Consider the following 16,063-nt stretch of genomic DNA (forward strand, 5'->3'; position numbering starts at 1 on the left):
GGAAAAAAGTCTCCACAAATTGTAATGTTTTCCATTTTCATGTATGGGTGAGTATCTGTGTGAAAATATCTATAATGTTATAGATAGTGGGGGTCGGTCTACTGCGATAAATGTAACAATGGTTTTTTTGGGGAGCGAGTACATGCGATTCATGTCTGGGAATGGACTTCTTCTTCTGCTGCCACTACTACCTATAAGTGGTTCATTATACGCTAATAATATTGTTGTTGGTATTATTACTTTTTTGGGTTATCTATGGAATTGCTAGCTAGCCAGCCAGTTAAGTCAATGAGACTGACATTTGGCGGTCGTTGTTGAAGCGCATGCGCAGCGTATGTTGTGGTTGTGTTTTTTTTTTGGTGTGATTTGATTTCTTATGCGGTAGTAACTTTAGTTCTGTTTCGAAGTTAGAAGTGAACGTGCGCGTTACCTGTAAAGAGCTTTTTTGAGAGCCTATTGAGTGGAGATTTTGTTGTCGTGAGCAAGAAGTGTAAAAAGTATGTTGTTGATAACACTAAAAAGCTAATTTAATGTTTAATTTATTAATAAATGTAACATAAAGTTGCATCACAAAATCCGGATTAAATGATTTAATTTGATTTTATTATATGCAAGCGAAGAAGTGTTAATTTATATGCACATGGCCAGAAATGCAGTAAAAGTGCAGTGAAAATAGAAATCCAAAAAAAAAGAAAAGAAAAAATAAAATAAAATAATAAAATGCAAATTGTGCAATGCTTTCGATTGTTTGTTAGATTTGGAATTGTTTTGTTTTTATTGTAAATTTCGCTTCGTGCCTATTTTACAAATTATTTTTTGTGTTTGTTTCATGCAATCTTATTGTTGTTGTTCTTCCGCAGTGTAAAAAACGTGAATGTATAAATATTATAATTTTAAATAATACAGCTATAAAGTGAAATTAGAAAAAATAACATACAAATATCGATGGAAAATAAAAGTGATTTATTAAATGCATATTAAAAAATTAGATTTTTCAATGCAAATTAGTATTTTCAAAATAATTTCAATTTAATACAAAAAGAACGTGTGGTATGTAACAAAGACAATATATTTATGTTTCTTCAGTTGGTAAAATGAAATTATATGAATATATAGCAGTGGTAAAAAAGGAGTTAATAGTGATCCTTACAATTATTATTGCCAAAACAAATGCAACCATACGCAGTCAAATGAATGAAAGTTTAATAGCTTACGATAATATACAAAAGAATGGTGTGTTTGGTTTTTTTTTACCGGATTAGTCTTCTACAAAAATATGAAAAATATTCTGGATAATTCTTTACAAGTACTTATAACAATGTAAACCGCAATTTTGAGGCAGAGATTAAGAATCCCGAAGGACATATCCGCCGTGAGTCGAATTTCCGAGTTATGGCGTGATGAAATTTCTGCTGAAGACCCTGTAAGGCATCTGAAATTAGCGTTATATCTTTGTTAACTGCTGTTTAGCTTATTTATGAGATTACATGTCTTAAGTCAAATCGAATGAGGATTATTTTCGTAGAGAATATGACCTTCTAACTCGCTTCCTTCAATGTCTTTTTCGTCCTTTATTTTAAGAACCGCTATAAAAGTACCAAAAAATGAAGTTTTTCAGCTTCGAAGTGTTCTGCAAAAATGTCGCTCAGAAAATTTTAGGCACGACTCTCATTGTCTCGTTTTCATGGTCCTTTTGTGCATCTGTTCAAAAAAATACTATATTTTGTTTTTTATATATTTGTTATTTATTGGTTGTTCGAATATACAGAATATACAAAAACATAGTTTTTTCTGAGCCAAAACAGGGAAATTGTCAAAAATGACCATGAAAACGCGACAAAATCGATTAGCTGTCAATGAGAGTCGTACCTAAAATTTTCTGAGCGACATTTTTGCAGAACATTTCGAAGCTGAAAAACGTCATTTTTTGGTACTTTTATAGCGGTTCTTAAAATAAGGGACGAAAAAGACATTGAAAGAAGCGAGTTAGAAGGTCGAAAATAATCCTCATTCGATTTGACTGAAGACATGTCATCTCTTAAATAAAACAACAGTTAACAACGATATGTCCTTCGGGATTCTTAATATATTCACCAAGGGCTTTCATCCCCAAAAGGAATTATCTCTGCCCCAAAATTTCACCTACATTTTGTGTGACAGTGTAATTAGTAACAAAGTTTAGCAATGCAAATGTACCCTGTACTTTTGTAATGGAAATAAAAATTTTGCTGTGTGGCATAAGTATTTTGACAAAACTGTTTTATTGGTTTTCAAACCGCAACAATTGAACATGTCTTATTTATACTTTTGATTATTAGCAGTTGCGGTAAAAATAATATATTTTACATACATCTGTACCAGTATGGATATCCATATTTCAAGGATATAGCGATATTAAAGAGATTTATCATTAAAAAACATTTTCCATGGTTTTCTCCCATTATCTCGGAATATTTTACGGATTTCGACTTTTTTTCTCTTACAAATGTGATACGTGAAGAAATAATTTTGAGTTTGACCCCGGAATACGCTCCAAACGTGATCCAAGATCAAGAATCCCATAGAGTGAAACAGGGAGTTCCCCAAGGAGGGGTGATATCTCCGGAACTGTTTAACCTCTACCTTTCCTGTATTCCGCCCCCTCCAGACGGCATTGAGATCGTAACGTATGCGGATGATTGTACGATCCTGGCGTCAGGTACCTACCCTGATGACATCTGTGAGAGACTGAGCTCCTATTTAACCGATCTTACCACCTTTTTCCACGCGAGGAATATGCAGATATCCGCCACTAAATCGACGGCCACTCTGTTCACCACATGGACGGCGCAGTATAGAAGAGAGTTGAATATCAGGGTCGATCGTAGCAGAATTCCGACCACAAACTGTCCCAGAATTCTAGGGGTCACATTCGACACCACTTTCACGTCGTCCTCGTATGCCACAGCTATCTGCGATAAACTGAAATGTAGGAACAAGGTCCTCAAGTCCCTAGCCGGCAGCACTTTTGGTGCAGATAAAGAAACCTTGTCGACCATGTATAAAGCGATAGGTCGGTCTGTGGTAAGCTATGCGGCGCCAGTTTGATCCCCGAATTTATGTGACACGCAGTGGGATAAGATTCAAATATGTCAGAACGCCGCCCTGAGAACCACAACAGGGTGCCTCCTCAAATCTACAGTGGACCATCCACATGAGGAGGCAAAGATTCTTCCAGTACGGCAACATAATGAGATGCTATCGTTGCAGTACTTGCTCGGGTGTTACCGTGAGAGCCATCCCAATCACCATCTGCTGGCCACCGATACACCCAGACATATCAGGAAGGGTATTCATGCTCTAGAGACGGAGGTCCAGCAATGTAGGAGAGAACCTCTAGATCAACAGGCATATCAGGCAGGTTTGAACAGCATTCACACGGACACAGTTGCCAAGGTCATAAGTACTCATTGTGTGAATGCAGTCATCGGAGTACACCCCCCATCTATCGCAGCTAAAGAGCGTCAGCTGCCACGACAAACCAGAGTAGTTTTGGCTCAATTACGCTCGGGGTATTTCAGTCGCCTAAATTCCTATTGGGCGGGAATTGATTGCACCGTGCAAGATATCTGCCCAGTATGCGGCATGGGCCCGCACGATACTAAGCACCTATTCAACTGCCCCGCTAAACCTACTCATCCAGTGGATCTGTGGTTACATCCCATCGAAGTAGCCACTTTCCTGGAACTGAAGATAGACCCAGAGCCAGATTGAAGAGGAGAACGAACATACAAACATAATAATAAAACACCGTTACAACAACAACAATCTATAAGCACCACCTTCGTATTTCTTCTAATAATTGAAGAAATATGATATGCAAAGTGTGGCCAACGCAGTCGTGCTGTACGGTGGCTGGTCCAGCCACTACACATGCTGGCCGTTTTACAGATTTCTGGTTATTTTCTCAAGAAGTGTGGACTTGCCACTCACACAACTTGGACCATCGTAATAGGAGCCTTGAGTGCAAGCGGTCGCAAGATCAAAAAATCAAAACGATTCGAGAGGAGGTCTTAAACTGCACTTTTCCGAAACTCTTTGTGGGAGGTACCCGGATCTATGCCTCGTAGAAATATTACGATGTGCAAAGTAGGGACCAAATAAGTGACTGCATTCGAGCGTTATCGTACGCACCAATTTAGCGAAAATTTGTTAACTATTGTGGGGAGATACCGGAAAGAGTGGACCGATATTACCCATCTTAGACTGCCAAATTTTGGACTGCATTGCTTTTTCTGTTCGAGAGTTGTCGTGCGCTCCATCCACTACACATGGTACCATGGCAGGTTTTTACAGCTTTCGGATCATTTTCTCAGGAAGTATGGACTTACCCCTGTAAAAACTCGTACTGTCGTAATGGGGCAGCGAATACAAGTTGTTACAACAAAAATCAAAACGATTCGTGATAATACCGCTCTAAACACAAGGAATACCTTCAGTAAAATTTTCTAAAGATCCCCAAATAGACCTTAAACTGCACTTAAACAACTATTTTGAAGGTTTGGGAGGGAGGTACCCCAGTATGGTCAATTTTCGAGCAAAAACTAAGTTTGGAAAAAATATTACTAAATCCAAAGTTTGGACCAAATCTGTAGCTCCGTTCAAGAAAACTCGCGCATACCACTTTAGCTAAAATTCTTGAAATTTGGGGGGAAAATACCAGAAAAAATTAGACCGAAAAGCACCATATTCGAATTTTGTATATATAAGGCTCGCTGAAATATTGCGATAAACAACGTTTATACCAAAGCAGTATCCGGTTCGAAAGTTGTCGTGCGCACTAGCCACTACACATAATTGCCTTAGGTGTTCTTTACAGATTTCGGGCCATTTTCTCTGGAAGTATAGACTTGCCTCTGAAAAACTTGTACGGTAGTAATATGGGCCCCGATTATTTCATATTTTTATTTATACCTTAATTATTAGCATAAAGGAAGTGAAGCCATGACCATTGAGGTCTAAAGCTTACACAGCTTACCCAGAGAGGTCTTAAACTGCACTTCGCTGAAAATTTTTGAAATACTCTGCGGAAGTTTGCCGAAGGAGTAGATCGATATGGCCCATCTTCGAAGTTGATCAAAATATGACGAAGGCCAAATCTTGGACCGAATTGGTTGATCTAAACGGACGGACATAGCTAAGTCGACTCCAAGTTTTCTGGCCATAAAGCCATTATTTCGATGAGGCACATTTTGGCTAAAGGCTAAGAGTATAAAAAATGTAGATTGGGAAAAATTGTGTTTATGGATTTTTGCTAAAAGAATGTATACATGTATAGACCGTGGATTGGGCGACATAATTTTATTTTAAAAGAAGTTAAGACTGGATTCCAGATTTTCCCTTGGTCCTTATCAATTTATGGAAGATCCAGAATTTCTATAAGTGAAGTCCGACGATTGGACGCCAAAATTAGTCTATTGACAGATGCACGATATGGCGACAGAATTTGTCATTTACATAACCGCGATTAGGTGCTAGAATTTCTTGATGGGTAGACTAACTATTGCTCAGCATTAGTTCTCGGCATTCAGAAATTCTTTGTGATAAGTAGACATCGGATTTTTGCATATTTTTGAAAATTATAGTGTTGAGATATTTGAAAATTAAATGTCATGATATTTCTAAGGTTTTCCGTTGTATTCGCTTTCTTTTGGTCTTACCGAAGTGATATCACGGAATTTCATAACGTTCACTGTTGTTGTGAATTATTTGACAGATGATACGCCCAAAAATATATGGGATTATTAATATATTCATTCTTTTGACCATATATTAACTGTGACATATTGTCAAAAAACAAGATAAAATTGGCCAAGAGGTCTTATTAAAAATAGCATTTGAATTAAAAAAAAGTAATGAAAATTATTTCATCAGTAGAATAAGTCTAAAATAAGGTTTACATCTTTGCTAAATAAGATATTTTCGCTAACATGAAGTTTCAAAATTTTGGTCAGTTGTGACCCCCCCCCCCCCCAAATGAAATCCTGGCTACGTCCCTGAAATAAAACAAATTTTACTCAAAGTAGACATCATCAGTGGGGAATCGGCATCTAGAATCAAATGATTATGTAATGTAATAAATAAATATGGATATCGACCTTTTTGTAGAAAATTAACTTATGTTGAAACTGAGGTATGGGTACTGTAACTCGCGACCAGTTGTACTATACCATAACTTTTGAACGCATTTCGGTAAGATAAACTGTTTTAGCCCGATTCACCGATGGGTTTCTTAAAATAGTAATTTGAGCGGAAGCTGTGGTCGTTTTAATGTAAAAAATATAGGAAAAAATCGTTGAAGGAAACAAGTTTTTAAAGTCAATTTTCAGTTAGTGGCTTTACAATACAGTGTAGAGTATAATGTTCAAAGTAGAAGTTAAAGAATACACTTCAGAGATGAAGTTTCTTATGTATGATTTTTTAATATAAGCAATGCATCAATCTCAAACGGATGCTGACATTTTGAAGACTGAGAAATTGGGTTTTTTGAATTTTTGCTCTAAACGGGACGCGCAACTGTACTCGTTTAAAAACTGATTATGAGATTGTAGTACGCATTTTCTGATGTATAACTCGGGCGTGTAGCCTTCAAAGGTTCACAACAATCTCAGCTTAAAGTCGAAATTTTTGTGCGTAAATTTTTCTAAAAAAACAGCTTTTTGGATTCAAAATTTACAAATGCCATTCAATTTCAGTGGAAACCCGCGTGAATTTAGTTTTTTTACGTTCTGAATCTAACAAGCCTTTGCGCGTCTAAATCCATCCACTAGATCGGCGGATATGATACCCCTCAAATTTCGAAAATCTGCAAAAAATGTTTTTGAAAATATCGCGTATTTAGATGCGTTTTAGATGTGTTATTCCTACTTAGATAAATAGAGCGAAACGCATATTTAAAATGTGCGAAAACAGATATTGAAAAACGTTCGCGAATCCGGAGATATAATAGATTTCTTCTAAAAACTGAGTGCGATGCTACATCCACGGTTCTTGATGGATGGCATTGAAATTACATAGGATGATGTATTTTTTAATGGTGATCATTGAAATCGGATGCGCATAAAATGCAAATGTACTTCGTGCAAATTATGGGCATTTTACTGTTTTTTGCACCCTAACATGCAACTGATGCTACATCGTGGTCGCCAAATGGAATTTCACAAACTGTACACCAAATAAGAGGGATTGATTCGCTGTGTTGGAAAATCGGATGCGCATCATGTCATTTTCACTATTACGCGATTTATATGCGTTTCAAATGTTGTAATATTCAATATAACATTATGTTAATGTTATGCCACAATTGGAATTCCTTGTGGTTTAATATAATGTTCTAAAAATATTTGCCAATAGGAAAACTATAAGCGAACAATTTTTTGCAATGGAATATTTTCATTATTGCGTGAAATTTGGACGAAAATGACGAAGAACTTAAACATTTTTTCTTCAACCTTTCCTATAAAACCATAAAAAATAAAATTAGAATAACATAATTTTTATTTTTTTTCGTCATATTTTCTTTGTTTTTTGCAAATAACACGAATACTATAGCTCCAAACTTCACGACGTAGGATTCATTTTATTCCTCACAATGTCTGGACGCTGCTATAATTTTGTTATATATATTTTCTTGTAAGTATAAGCGCTATTGTTTCAAAAATATGTTTGTAAATACGTGTAATTATTTAACAAATTTAATTTTTCGCGAATCCATTGAAACTTTTCGATTTTTTTTTTTTTTGCATAATCGCAAATGGTGCGAATTCAGTTAACGATAATAGGATATAACATCTTACTATATTGAGCCGCGATTTTTTTAGAATTTTTTCTAATTAGCATAATTAAAACGGTCATATCTTTTGCGCGCAACGATCAAAGTTGGTAACGAAAACAGATTTGGAATGTCGATTTTTTTCTTAATGTATGTACCAAAAATCATAGATGTAGTATCAAAAATTTTTTTGGATTTTTTTGAAATGGAAAAGACGATTTTAGACATTTTTGCTGATATGCCATATTTCAAATATACATAAGTATGTATGTAATTACCAATATTAAATGCGATTTCTTCCTTGTCCAATAAAATAATTCCATTTAACTTTCCGATTCAATTATAAAATGTATTGGGCATTTAATTTACTAAAAAGCACAATTTCTTTAAGAAAACACAAAACACTGATTTATTCACTCACTTTACCGTCTTGAATCTACAAAGGCAACTAAAACACTGAAAAAAGAAAAAAATATATAATTCATATCATTTCTTCTTCGCCTGCTAAGGTGGTTAACAACAACAAAACAAGAAACACACGAGTTTGACGCATACATGCCACCAAAGCCCCCTTCTTCGCTTCTACGTCTTCTATTATACAATACACACAACTCTTTATTAAAACAGCATTCCGCAGCCGCGAGAGCACTGTTATTACTCTCGTTGACAAACATCCTCTCTCCACCCATGAAAAAGAGGTTCTAACATTAAAAATATGTTTTACCCAAACATATCAAATTGAGATATGTTACAAAATGTTGCAATCATATATTTGTTTATAATCAAACATATTATGTTTGGATCCAAACATATATTTGTTTGCAACCGGTCTCAAAAATATATTTGTTTGGATCCAAACATATTTCTAACATAAATTTTTCTGCGTGCAGCATTTTAAATGGTTGATAAGATTATTCTGATGCCAGGGAGCATTTAGCCATGGAAATACCAAAATTTTTGGCGGTGTTTCAGACAATTTGGAGTTGATTTAGCAATGTCCGTCCGTCTGATTGGCTGGAGCGCACGATAACTCTCGAATGGATCAACCGATTCGGTCCAAAATGTGGCATTCGTAATATTTTGCCCAAACTTAGTTTATGTTCGAAGATGGGCTATATCGGTGCACTACTTTCGGTACCTCCCCACAAAAGTTCAAAAATGTTCGGAAAATTTGTGAGCACGATAACTCTCGAAGAAGGTAACCGATTAGGTCCATACTTTGCTTATCGTGTCGGTCCAAAATGTGGCCTTCGTAATATTTTGTACAAACTTAGTTTAAGTTCGAAGATAAACCATATCGGTCCACTCTTTCAGGTACCTCCCCCAAAAAAGTTCAAAAATGTTCGGAAAAATTATGCGCATGATAACTCTGGGTGGGAGTGACCGGTTTGGTCCATACTTTACACATCCTAATATATTTACCAGATATATGATCAGGTTCGAATATGGACAATATTTGTTTTATTCACTCCTTCGGCTACCTCCCACACAAAATTTTGGATAAATTCATTTTAAGACCCGCTCTCGAATCACTTTGATTTTTGTTGAAGCATCTTGCACTCTCTGCCTCAATTACGACAGTAAAAGTTTTTTCAGGGGCAAGTCCAATCTTCCTGAGGAAATAGCCCGAAAGGCGTAAAAAACCCCTATGGCACAATATGTAGAGCTTGAACCGATTAGTGCGTTGGTCCACACTTTTGATATCGTAATATTTCTTCGAATATTAGATGAAATTCGAAGCTAGTGTTTATAGGTCCATTGCTTCCGGTACCTATCCCACAAAAGTTCGAAAATATTCGCTAAAATGATAAGCACAATATCTCACAAACGTGTAGGTAAGGGTCTGTTCGAGAATACTTTGCACCTTTTTACCGAAGGTTTTCCTAGTGGCCCGATATTATGCTTTTCGTAGGCTAGTATGGTACAAAAGCCCTATCCATGGATATCCCCCGAAAAATTTTTGTAGGTTCATACGCCCATAATTTTTTTTTTTTTTTGAAAAAAAGTATTTCAATCCACACAGGCTAAGAGTAAATTTCTGTCGGCAAAGCCGACTGATACTTTTTTACTTGTTTTTTCTAATGTCTAGAAGTTCTAGTCTCAATAGAGACATTTAAATTGCTCGGAAGATGGGGGTTTTTGAGCATAAGTAAAGTTAGTTTTGTTCTATATTTTATTTTGTTTTGTTCTATTTACCCGAGAGTAGCTTCTGTAGTACATCGTGCATATTTACAGCGTTTTCAGTATTTTGATAATTATTCGTTAAAAAATAAAAAAAGATAACTACAGCAATATCTGACCATTAGCTACATTTATTACCGAAACGGTAGTTTTATATTTCGTTACAACTTATGACAACAACATACCCAATTTTAATTTAAAATCTTTGACTGTCAAGTACATTTTTAATTAAATGTTAAAAATTTAGCTAAATTTAGTACAATTATGGCGTATAAAAATACTTATGCCGTTTTGCTTTTGCCTCCCTATTTATTCCTCCTGGTTTGAATTTGGGTGCAAGAATCAAACTTTCTTAAATAATGCACATTTTCGATACAATAGTTTTCGATTCAATTTAGTTGAGAAGTTCTGAGAAAAACAATGTTGTGTATTTAAAACGTTATTTTTTTAGTCTTATAAATGTGAAAGAATATCGAATATATAAACAAATATATCTACATCAAATGTTTGCATTCTTACTAAACTTTGAAACGAACTAAAAACCGACCATCAGCCTGTGAAAAAAAGAAAAGAAGCAAACCCAGTTTATTTCTGACTTCTATGAAATATGTTGATTTTAAATTTTGAGGCTATACCAGAATTTTTACCTATACCAGTTTTCCCTATTTCTGGTAACAATTCGAATGGCAAATTTGACTAAAATCTTCATAAGAACTGAAATCTGAAATTACCACCCATCGAGATTTTACCAAAACGTGGATTAATATGGTCCATATTCGAACATAAACTAAGTGTGGAAAAAATATTAGGCTGCACAAAATTTGAAACAAATCGGATGCTACGTCCGAGAATTAAACGGTCTGACGAGGCCAAATGGCATATTTTTTATAGTATCAATGTGTATGTTTTATTTGGATATTTGGGTTCATTATCTCGAGAAGAAGAAATTTCACTAAGAAACTGGTATTTACTGTTATAATAAAAACTGGAAAAATTATAAATTATTGCAGAACAGTAGTGGAATTCTGTAACTCATTTTTCGAGTTATCGACTAAAACCGTCTTATAATATCGGTAATTAACCAAATTTTTCGACAGGATAGGTACAAAAATGTAAAAGTCGTTAAGTCATACCGATATCAAGACTTCTGTCAACTTTAGTTAAAACATTTTATTTAACATTTTGCGTATGTTTCGTCCTGTACATAAACCAATATATTTGACCTAGACATCTGCATGAATCCATTCGTCGAATGAATGCACAATTCATTCATTTGTATTCAAAGTTTAAACTTTGAACTTTTGAGTGGGAGAAGAAGTGGGTTGATATAGTCTATCTTCGAATTTCATGTTAGTATGGAAGAAATATTATGATGTGCAAAGTTTGGTCCAAATCCTGTACTCCCTTTAAGAGTTGTTTTAGTTGGTGGCCGTAGGGTTTTTTATAATTATTTCAGGAAGAATGAACTTACTACAAAAATGTCTGAAGCTGCACTTTCGCAAAAAAACATATTGAAATTTTCTTTGGGATTTACTTGAAGTAATTGATTGATATATCAATGCCTTACTTCCTCATCCTCGTATTTTAAAAAATACAAATTTTATATCAAACGATTGCTATTTTTGTGTTTTATTACTACGACTACTTATAATCTCAAAGTTTTGTCGCGGATCGCTAAATATTAATACTATATATTCTCGTATCTCATTCCTACCCATTTTCATAAGTGAGCAATGTGTCTGACTGACAATCAATGCTCAGGCGGAAGCTAGGATATTGAAATTTTGAGTGAGGGTTAGTCTTGGAGCATAAGTGGTCAATTTGGCTTGGTTTTTGAAAATTCGTAGTAGAAGGGTTACGAAAAGTACTTAAATGTACTAATATTTGTACCATTTGAGCGACTTACTGGTAATCATCGTCGAAGCGAAACGGCTAAATCTAGAATCTTGAAATTCTGAGGGAGGGTTCCTATTGAAGTGTAAGTGTATACAAACAAATTTACCTTTCTTATTAGGCGAACGAGTGGAGCTAGAATTCTGAGCGGAAAATTGGTACACGGACAGAGTGCAAGATAGTTGCATTAAAGGGCTTTTGGAAATTCGAACAATATGTTTACGACAAGTATTAAAAGGTACTAAAAGTGTACCATTTGGTATTTTTTGAACGAATAAAGTTAAAATCTTCAAAATATCGGTCGAAATGTTTTTTTTTATGTAAGGATGTGAGTTGGAAATGTGTACAAATATGTACGAAAAGTACTAAATGGTACTATTTGGCATTAAGTGAACGAATAAAAGTGGAATGGAGGGATTGAAGGGCAGACCATCTGAGTACAACTCGGACGTGCTTACCACCGCACCATGGTGGTTGCCAATGCCTATCCAATAGTTACCATAAAATCAGGCAGCCTTTATGGTGGTAAGTGGACGATAATAGTGGAATAATGACATTTATTATCTACGTCACAAACTGTGTGTATGGTTGAGGTACCACGAACAAAATAACCATATTCTGACAATGCGGCGTGATAGAAGACCAAAAAAGAGGAGATACATGCCTCTCAGTTTATCGCTATCACATGCACTTTTGCTGTTATGGGACCCCAAAGATTAGATTTCATTTACTGCCTCAAACTCGTACCTCAATAAATGTGTTTCATGCTTAAACTAAAAAAGATTAATATATTATTCCTACTAATATACATAGATGTACTCAATTCCCTAATAATTGCAGTTAAACTCTTACCCAAAAAACCGATGTATCAAAAGAAAAGTTGTATTTTTTAAGATACGAGGTTGAGGAAGTAAGACATCGATATTTTATATTCGTATCAGATCTATCTCTATTATGATGTGTAAAGTATGTACAAAATCGATTACTTTACCAATAATTTAGTGAAAAACTTCCAAATTTTGTGGGAAACCGAAGGAGTCGGCTGATTTGTCCACTTTCTAGTTTGACCTGAGTTTGGACCAAATATTTTGATCCGATCGAAAGTTACCGTGGGAATGAGAACAATAGAAACGACTGTATCCACGCTCACAGTTTCAGCGATACGAGATTTTTCCGAAAGTAGCATGGACTCATCCGTCAACGTGGAAAAGGAAGCATTACCCAAAGTAGGGATACGTAAAATCGATTTTGGTTAATCGATTATTCGCCGTAAAATTTCCAAAAGTCGTTGTCGACTATTGAATGTGCGAAAACCGGATAATCGATTATTCTTAATCGACTTTCGGAAGACGGAGTCAACTATTATTCGTAATCAACCATTAGTCGTAGTCTATTAGTATTCGTAGTCGACTATTAATCGTGGTGGACTATTAGTCGTAGTTGACTATTGGGTGTGTTAAAACCGCGTAATCGAGGGTACTTTTTTATACATATAACAATCACGGATCGCATCAACGAAAATGGTCGATTATAATCGGTTTTCGGTGGTTAACGATTGATCGAAAGTCGGCTGTTTGAACACAAAACATTGTTCCACAACATCCCATACGGGAGAAGGGAGACTTCTCTCATATCAATGAGTGCACCCCGATTCATATTTAGCTCAATGATATGGGACCTACTGTTTATCGCCGAGTCCGAACGGCGTGTCTTAAGACACCACTTATGGAGAAGTTTTTCAAGGCTGAAATACTCAGGAAATGTCGCCAACATTACTGAGGGGTATTTTGCCACCGTTGAAAAATGTTTGATGTTGCCTGGCCGGGGAATCGAACCCCGACCTTCTGCGTGCAAGGCGGGCGTGCATACTATTGCACCACGGTGGCACCCCGGCTGTTTGAACACTCTCAAATATTCGACTAACCGAAAATCGAGTTTTAAGTTTTTCACAAAACCCGAATGATCGGAAAACCGATTATAGCATTTCACTGTGTATCCCTAACCCAAAGCAGTCATACCATAAAGCAGCAACGCCATTATCTTTCCACTGAAGGCATCTATAAGGAAGCTGATCGGGTGCTTGGTAAGCCCGCTTTATCTGGGAAGAAGAGCATGTATTTTGACTACAAACACATTCAAAGCTTTGAAATTGGCTGCACTCAAATTGAAAGATGGAAAAGCTCGAGCATTGGCAAATGGACTCTAAAATGTGTTAACGGTGCTCAATAGGGTTATGACATTTTGACATTTTTTCTCAAAAATGGTTTCCTGCCTAATAATCTCTACGCTATCGTTTATTCCATTGAAATCGATTTTAAAAATATATTTTTTTGAAAAAATGTATGAAATGAAAAAAAAATTTTTTTCAAAAATTATTTTTTGTTGCACGAATGAATAAATATAAACCTACTAATAACTATAATAATGTTAATTTCATTCAAATATTGAAAAGAGTCATGCACAAACCACTTCGAAAAAATTTTAAATTTTTTGTTTTTTTTTTTTTTTTTTAAATTATATCTTTAAATAAAAGCGTTTACGACATTTTTACGATTCTCAGAATTGAAGAAAATGAGTGAGAAATAAATGTCAGTTTAATTATCTCATGTGACTCTAACGTTAATTTTCAATTGCATATCTGCTTACAGTGACTTCAAAAAATTTTCCATAATTTTGAAAAATTCAAATTTTAAAATCATTTTGTGCGTGAGGTTTTTTCACCGAATCACCTTATAATTATGATTTTATGTAATCTTATGGCAAATCTCACCACGCTATGATACAGGGATATGAGGTTGTTAAAAACGTCATAACCCTAGTGCTCAAAGTTTTGTCGCGGATCGCTAAATATTAATACAATATATTCTCGTATCTCATTCCTACCCATTTTCATAAGTGAGCAATGTGTCTGACTGACAATCAATGCTCAGGCGGAAGCTAGGATATTGAAATTTTGAGTGAGGGTTAGTCTTGGAGCATAAGTGGTCAATTTGGCTTGGTTTTTGAAAATTCGTAGTAGAAGGGTTACGAAAAGTACTTAAATGTACTAATATTTGTACCATTTGAGCGACTTACTGGTAATCATCGTCGAAGCGAAACGGCTAAATCTAGAATCTTGAAATTCTGAGGGAGGGTTCCTATTGAAGTGTAAGTGTATACAAACAAATTTACCTTTCTTATTAGGCGAACGAGTGGAGCTAGAATTCTGAGCGGAAAATTGGTACACGGACAGAGTGCAAGATAGTTGCATTAAAGGGCTTTTGGAAATTCGAACAATATGTTTACGACAAGTATTAAAAGGTACTAAAAGTGTACCATTTGGTATTTTTTGAACGAATAAAGTTAAAATCTTCAAAATATCGGTCGAAATGTTTTTTTTTATGTAAGGATGTGAGTTGGAAATGTGTACAAATATGTACGAAAAGTACTAAATGGTACTATTTGGCATTAAGTGAACGAATAAAAGTGGAATGGAGGGATTGAAGGGCAGACCATCTGAGTACAACTCGGACGTGCTTACCACCGCACCATGGTGGTTGCCAATGCCTATCCAATAGTTACCATAAAATCAGGCAGCCTTTATGGTGGTAAGTGGACGATAATAGTGGAATAATGACATTTATTATCTACGTCACAAACTGTGTGTATGGTTGAGGTACCACGAACAAAATAACCATATTCTGACAATGCGGCGTGATAGAAGACCAAAAAAGAGGAGATACATGCCTCTCAGTTTATCGCTATCACATGCACTTTTGCTGTTATGGGACCCCAAAGATTAGATTTCATTTACTGCCTCAAACTCGTACCTCAATAAATGTGTTTCATGCTTAAACTAAAAAAGATTAATATATTATTCCTACTAATATACATAGATGTACTCAATTCCCTAATAATTGCAGTTAAACTCTTACCCAAAAAACCGATGTATCAAAAGAAAAGTTGTATTTTTTAAGATACGAGGTTGAGGAAGTAAGACATCGATATTTTATATTCGTATCAGATCTATCTCTATTATGATGTGTAAAGTATGTACAAAATCGATTACTTTACCAATAATTTAGTGAAAAACTTCCAAATTTTGTGGGAAACCGAAGGAGTCGGCTGATTTGTCCACTTTCTAGTTTGACCTGAGTTTGGACCAAATATTTTGATCCGATCGAAAGTTACCGTGGGAAT

General features: G+C 35.4%; 1 protein-coding gene across 1 annotated transcript in view; it reads left to right on the plus strand.

Annotated features, from left to right (window-relative positions):
• The first annotated feature begins 392 nt into the window (after positions 1 to 392).
• Positions 393 to 16,063, plus strand: part of LOC141398519 (uncharacterized) — a 144,643-nt gene continuing 128,972 nt past the window's right edge. Inside the window, exon 1 of the mRNA XM_073975844.1 lies at positions 393 to 497. The gene's annotated coding sequence lies outside the window, so the exon portion shown is untranslated. The remainder of the gene's footprint in view (positions 498 to 16,063) is intronic.

The sequence above is a fragment of the Musca autumnalis genome, unplaced genomic scaffold, assembly GCF_047663935.1.
Source record: "Musca autumnalis isolate F117 unplaced genomic scaffold, ASM4766393v1 scaffold_3, whole genome shotgun sequence".
NCBI lineage: Eukaryota > Metazoa > Arthropoda > Insecta > Diptera > Muscidae > Musca > Musca autumnalis.